Raw genomic sequence first — 7,769 nt, 5'->3', positions numbered from 1 at the left:
AAATATATAATGTGGGTGATTATTTTCAGTAAAGTTTGTGTGTAACATAAATCAAAAAAATAAAGTAAAGAGTTACAAGGGTTATGTGGTCAGGGCAATTTCTTGCTGTAGTTTTTTTTTTTTTTAATTCCCAATGTTCATTCAAAAGATACAAATCATTATCACCTTGTCCTTGTCATTATTATTATAGCAGGCCAAAACTACTGTGGGTCATTTACCTTTTTTTTAACAACAAAACAACAAAAATCAAATTTCATTGGAATTCCTGGGGGTGTCTATTTTATTTTATTTTTGCATCTCTTCACAATATTCACTCTCCTACCAAATTTGCCTTTTCATTCTTCACTGAACTGCAGGAACATCCATAATGTCATCTGTGAATATGTTCTAGTTCCTAATTGAGCAAAAAAACTAGGTCAAGTTCTCTTTTTGTCTGAACTCTTCTGTGGAATTCAAATAAAAACCGTAACGCACACTTATCACATAGACATGGGATCAGTAGGCATTAAGTCACTGTGTGTGTGAGGGTGTCTGTGTGTGTGTGTGTTGAAACAGACTGAAACAGCACAGTTTGCCACTTCCTCTCTAATGTGCTTATTAACAGTCTGACAAATCCCTAATCCTACCAACAAAACCGACTCTGCCGTTCCATCAAGACCCTGCCACAATTCTGTCAGTCTGGATTTGTGCTTTTATGACAGTTGAGTCTCAAAACCTACTACATGCTACTACCACATATGCCATATGCAGTACTCTGTAATGTACATGAATGCTAGTACAGTACTTTCAGATGTGAATTTCGGGGAGAAACTAAAGGATTGAACATCTCTGAGAAGAAGGATAGAAAACAGAAAGTGTTCTGAAGCCTGGGTTTTATATGTTGAACACAATCTGCTGGTCACGCAGCAAAGCAGAAGAGCAAATATGGTTCCCCACTGACGTAAAAGATCAGCTCAGTTTGAAGAAACGATAATTATGTCAGAGCAAACACATCCAGGCATACATACGTAAATACTGACTGTTTGCCTGCAGAGACACAGTACTACAAGCTAGTGCTGTCACTGATACTACAGTACATGTCCTTTGTAAAACACTTACAAATATCCCTTAAGGTAAAACTACATGTAGAACCACCAATTTTTGAGTTATCCCTAACAAGGTCTGTGTCTTCATGTGTTTCCTCAGTGTGTGTGTGTGTGTCCTCGGTGTCATGGTGAAGATTCCTCCCTGCTGCGGGAGGCTGAGAGCTCATATGTGGGAGAAGAATTCAGAGCTGTCTGTGGAGTTATGTTCATCCTGCCATGGACAGAGGCACAGTTTGTACTACAGTGAGCATTTTTCACACTCCATAAAATACCAAGGCGTTACAATTGAAATGTACTAGAAAATTTAGAAAAGTAAAATGTGAACTTTATCTAATGAGCAGTCTGAAACTGAAAATCTGTATTTTAATTAAGATTATTTACACAAACTAATTTAGGAAATTAGTAGGAATTATAATACAACAGATGGTCCTCCATTTACGTCGGCGTTCCATTCTTCCGGCGTGATGCAACTCAAGTCAAACTCACAAACTATAAATAAGTTACTGCATCTCTTACCTACAATAACACTGTGGTAACTAGTGGAGATTTCCTAAGACGCATTTCTTTAACAAAGTGTTTACCTTTTCACTGCTTCAGGGTAAAGTCAGAGTAACAGAAAGTTCTGCAAGAAACTTGCATGTTGATGTGAACATCAGCAGGAGATGTTCTCAGTGAGGTGTCACTCTGCTGCCATGGCAACAAACAAATTATATGATAAGTTGTATTAGATGACACAATCAAGCCGTGGAGACACATGTTCCCAGCAGTGATGGATGTACAAACATGCTGTAAGGATACACACACGTGATGGGTGATGGTGAGATTATTCATGGACAGGTACAAATTGTTTCCTAAATTGTTACTGCAATTGCCGTCATTCCGAGCCGTGTTTGTGTGTATTTGTATCTGAGCGATGGGCGTCAAGGTAAGATGGGTGTAGTTAAGTTGTTGACATTTCCACTGGGGTAATTTCCTCCCAGAAATAACAGGCTAGATGGAAAAAAAGGCCAGAAGCTTTGAGCCACAGAATGTGTCAAAGAAGAACGTGGATAGAGAACGTTCTATTAAATGTTCTATTAATTGAAGAATACTGAATAAATGTAATAATAAATGCGCCGGCTTCATTCTAAACTCACAACATCCCACTGGAGATAGCGAGACTGCTGGGAGTCCCTTGGATTGTTGTTGGACCCAGGTGGCACCGGGAGAGGAAGCAGAAACAAGGATGCTAGGCAGGCCTACTAGCTCAGCTACGGAAACAACCGCACAGTCCACCGCTCTCTTCTATCTTCCTCACCAGTCCCAGGTCCCTAGCCAACAAGATGGATGAGATAAAGTCACTGATCGAATACAACCACCTTATCCGTGAGTGTTGTCTGCTGATCATTAGCGAGTCATGGCTACCCGCTTATCCCCGACGCTAGAGTGGAACTAGCAGGCCACACCATCCACTGCCACAACTGGACTGCAGATTCCGGTAAGAATAGATGGTTTTACGATAATCATTATTACCCATGATGCATCGCGCCGACGGCTATGTTGTGTGGCAAAAGATGCGAATAGGTAAACATAAATAATCGTAAATGACAATAAAAGACAAAAATATTAAATCGCCGGAGGGAGATCAGCCGAAATTGATTCCCTAGACACAATTACGTTTGCCATGTATGCAAAGTACATTTTGATATATTTTTATTTTATTGACATTGAACATATATATTAAATAAAAGTATAATGTAATTACCCAAAATAAAGTGTTTTCAGAACAGACTTTGTAATCCCTTTTGCTTGGATCTAGGTTGAAATTATCACGGTTAATACGTGGAAGCCATAGCATTGTTCTTTTTGTCGGAATATCCTCTGTCAGCTTCCCTTGGTGACAGATCACTTTATGTCAAGAAACTTCATATTGCAATCACTGCTTCCCAGACCTAGAGGCCATGTCTATCCATTCTACCTGCCACGGGAGCTAATGGCAGGTATTGTGATCACTACGTGCCTCCCGATGCTAACGTTAGCATAGCACTCGGCCATCTCCAGCACATAATAAACAAACAACTGAAGGATCATCCTGAAGGCGTTCACATCATTGCTGTAGACTTCAACAAGGCATGCCTCACGTCCCTTCTTCCCAAATTCCACCAGCATGTCAACTGTGCAACAAGGGGAGTAAACAAACTCGACAATGTTTATACAAACATCAAGCATTCTTACAGCGTAACCCCTCCTTACCCCACCTCAGACAGTCTGACCATCTCTCTCTGTTTCTCTTTCCAGCTTACACACCCCTCGGAAAGCAAACAAAACCAGCCACCCGAACCATCATAGCCTGGCCGGATGATGCCCTCCCTCAGCTGCAGGACTGCTTCAAATGAAATGTCACAGAGGAGCGATGCATCTGGCAAAGTCCAGACTCGAATCAGAGCCCGCAACTCAGCCTTCAGGACGGGAGACAGAGCTCTTTGCAGCACTGCCAGAGCCGACCTGATGAGGAGCATCAAGGAGGCAAAAGACTCCTACAAAAGGAAAATGGAGTGATATCTGAGTGATAACAACCCACATTAGATGTGGAGGGGAATCCAGGCCCTAACCAACTACAAAGGTCAGCCCCCCTTCCCCTCCCAGATCCTCCAGCAGCAGCAGCTATACACTGGCAGAGGAGCTAAACCGCTTCTTTGCCCAGTTTGAGTCCTCCCGCAGCCACTACACCCTGACTCCAACACACCACCTCTCTCTCTTTCAGTGCACGAGGTGAAGAAAAACCTAAGATCATTGAACCCATGGAAAGCTGCGGGCTGTGACGGCATCCCAGGGGCAGTGATTAAAGCATGCGCAGACCAACTGGCAGGGATTCTCACCACGCTCTTTAACCTTTCTCCCCACATGTGTGAAGTTGTCCCCATCCCCCCCGCCCCCCCAAAAAATACCACAGACAGCCTAAATGCCTACGGACCCATCAACCTGACGTCTGTAGTCATGAAGTGCTTAGCGATCAGTTTCCCAGCACATCAGAGACTGCCTTCCCCTCTCCTTCAACCCCCACAAGTTTGCCTACAGAGCAAACAGGTCTGCGGAGGATGCCATCGCCCTCACACTCCACACAGTACTGAGCCACCTGGAGAACAAAAAGAGCTGCGTGAGGATTAATGAATTAATGTCAGAAATTGTTTTATAGAGATTCCCTAGACACAATTACATTTGCCATGTATGCAAAGTACATTTTGATATATTTTTATTTTATTGACATTGAACATATATATTAAATAAGAGTATAATGTAATTACCCAAAATAAAGTGTTTTCAGAACAGACTTTGTAATCCCTTTTGCTTGGATCTAGGTTGAAATTAGCACGGTTAATACGTGGAAGCCATAGCATTGTTCTTTTTGTCGGAATATCCTCTGTCAGCTTCCCTTGGTGACAGATCACTTTATGTCAAGAAACTTCATATTGCGATCACTGCTCCCCAGACCTAGAGGCCATGTCTATCCATTCTACCTGCCACGGGAGCTAATGGCAGCTATTGTGACCACTGTTTAGGTGCTCTCCGTAGACTACAGCTCGGCTTTCAATATGATCATCCCGGACATTCTCTTTACCAAACTCTTGCAACCACAGCTCTGCTGACCACTCCTGGACTTACAACATCAGGGCCCTAGTGAAGAAGGCTCAGCAGCGGCTACACTTCCTGCACATCCTCAGAATAGACAACCTGGGCAGGAAGCTGCTACTGCCCTTCTACCACTCCTCTGTGGAGAGTGTGCTCACCTACTAGCTGTGTGTGTGGTATACATGCTCCACAGCCGAGAACAGGAAGTCAGCGCAGAGGGTGATAAACACTGCCCAAAAAACCATCGGGTGCCCTCTTCCCACTCTGGAACAATTCTCCAGGTCCTGCTGCCCCAGAAAAGTGAAGGCCATCACAGCTTTTTCCCCTGGGCCATCTAGACTATTAACACCCATGGACACACACACACACTCACCCATCCACAGACAAATAACACCCCCCATCCCTTCAACAGCTCCAACATTTATCACATCATCCACCTCCACCAAGAATGTTTACAGTCACTAAAATCTCTCTTGCACAAATGCACCTTAATTTTAAAATCTGCAGTTCTATTCTTCTATACTTACTAATGTATATATTATATCTGTTCTGCTGAACTTGCACTAACACCTGGTATCATTTCACAGTTTTTTTACAGAGTTTTTTACAGTTTACATTACGAGGTTTTGTTTTTTTTGTATATATTGGCTCTGTGGGAGCACCTTCAATTTCCGTGTACCCCCCGTTACAATGACAATAAAGGCTGTTCTATTCTATTCTATTCTATTCTATTCTATATATACAGTGGACCCCTGAGATACGAACTTAATCCATTCCACAACAGCACTCGTATCTCAATCTAATTTTCCCAATTAAAAATAACAAACCAATTAATTTGTTCCAGCCTCACAGAAATATACTATTAATGAATTAAATTAAATTTCACCCCATCTAAACATTATAGATATAAACAAATGATGATTGGTAATATAAAATAAAAATAATTAAGAAAGCATTTTGTTGTTTTATTGTTATAAAAATGGGTAAAATAACCTTGTGGGGACAGTGAGTGCGACATAGTGTCGGGGAAAAAAGACCATATATTTTGATTTAATTTTGTTTTATTAAACACTAAACATTTGTGACGAACTCCACAGCTACTGTGGCATCAGAGCTAGCGGCTTCCTCATGTTGAACGACTGACTGAATGTCAGTCCTCAGTTGAGTTTGAGCACTCGTAACTAGACATTTTGTATGCCCGTATGTACATACAAGCTCATACACACATATATACACACATGTATATGTATATGTATATGTATATGTATATGTATATGTATATGTACTCTATACACATATATACAGTATGTGTATATACTCTATACATATGTAGACGGACAGACACACTCCACAGGCGACTCACACTGGAGTCAGATCAGACAATCGTTCACTGTTTCCGCTGCTTTCCCTTTTGTCTTTATTCACCTTGCTCTTAAAGAGAATAAACGATAAGAGGACTCTTTAGTTTAACAACCCATTGATAAAAGACTGCTGCCCTCTTTATAGAGACCACCCTTATCTGCTTACCATTATGACCCACTCTTATCAACCACTCCTTGCAGACATTTCAGCAGAATTGGATCAGATTTACTTTTGGATTATTACTCTTCCGGAATTCATTCCATTTACAGTATCATGTCGGGGGCCGATACGATAACGACGTCCGCCCAAAACATCTATTTGAAGAGAAATAACTTCAATTAATTTGCCCGGGAACAAACGTGGCCTGAGGCAATGTTCCAATGCTATTCAATATATTTTCTTTCAAATTTTAATTTACCACTATATTTTGTTCAATTTGTGAACATGTCTAATGTACAATTGTGTGTTGTCTGACCAGACACCTCTAGAATGTACACATTCTTGCTTGCTAAAGTATTGGGTATCATCTTAAAGGAAATTTTATCAGCTTTCATGTGGTACCACTCATAATGCTATATGGTTAATTCTAGTGAAGTTACAAGGCAAAATAGAACACCCGCATCCAAAATTCCCAGCATTTTTTACATCGAAACCGTATGGCTCATGAGGTAGGCATTCCCATGGTCAGAAATCAAAATATTTGTTATATCTGGTCATTCCACAGCTTGGAGAATGGGAATCACAGCAATTGGCTTTAAATTTTTTTTTTTTTTTTTGTTTCAACTTGTCTAGTGGCCTCGTTTAATTTGTGTCAAAACACACCTTTACATCAGAGACCACAAAGGTCAATTCATCCAGGGTTGACATCACAGACCGTGAGCCTTGACGTGACTTCTTACACTGATGCAATCCAAATGCAAACGTACAAGAAAGTTGCACTTTTTCTTTTTCACAATCAATATCCCCGAGAGTAAGTGGAGCCTTGACCTGAAGAGACACGAGCCGGCTGCACACTCAAGTGGAAAACAAGAAGCAGGAGATCAAGAGTTTGTTTACTAAACTTTAAATAATATCGACTGTTTTACTAACATTTATTCAGTGTCCTTTATTAACCGAGTCAGGTTTTCGGAAACGTTAGCCCACTTTGTTTTGTCAACAAGCTGACCAAAATGGTTATACTTATAGTGACAGACATTTTAACTCATATGTGATGTGTGTGTGTGTGTGACTGAAGTCAAAGTGAATCATTGAATAAGTATAGTGTCAAAGTATAGTGTTGACTACCAAACTAAAATCAGACACTAGACCAGGAGTGTCAAACTCATTTTCACTGGGGGACCACATCAGCACTACAGTTCCCCTTGAAGAGCCAGATCAGGGTACCCCAACCCCCAGTCTGCTGACCAGTACCAGTCCATAGGTCATTTGGTCATTTGGCCGCAGTGGGACATAGTTAAACAAATGTATTTAACTTTTATTTAATTCAAAGAAAATCCAGTCATATCCATTTACTTTCTTTATTTAAAGAAAATCTGGCAATCACTTAATGCCAGATTTTTTATTTTTGTAACTACTCCATAACAGACTAATACACGTTTCCTGCTTATTATTTGATTGATTATAAAAACGTTGAATTTCTCAGGTTAAGAAACTCTGCTGCGTGGACATTACTAAATGCTTTTTAAGCTCCCGCAGGCCACAAAAGTGGCTTTG

The sequence above is a fragment of the Cynoglossus semilaevis genome, chromosome Z, assembly GCF_000523025.1.
Source record: "Cynoglossus semilaevis isolate Cse_v1.0 chromosome Z, Cse_v1.0, whole genome shotgun sequence".
Taxonomy (NCBI): Eukaryota; Metazoa; Chordata; class Actinopteri; order Pleuronectiformes; family Cynoglossidae; genus Cynoglossus; species Cynoglossus semilaevis.
The sequence above is the reverse complement of the archived record's forward strand: the minus strand, read 5'-3'. Positions refer to the sequence as shown.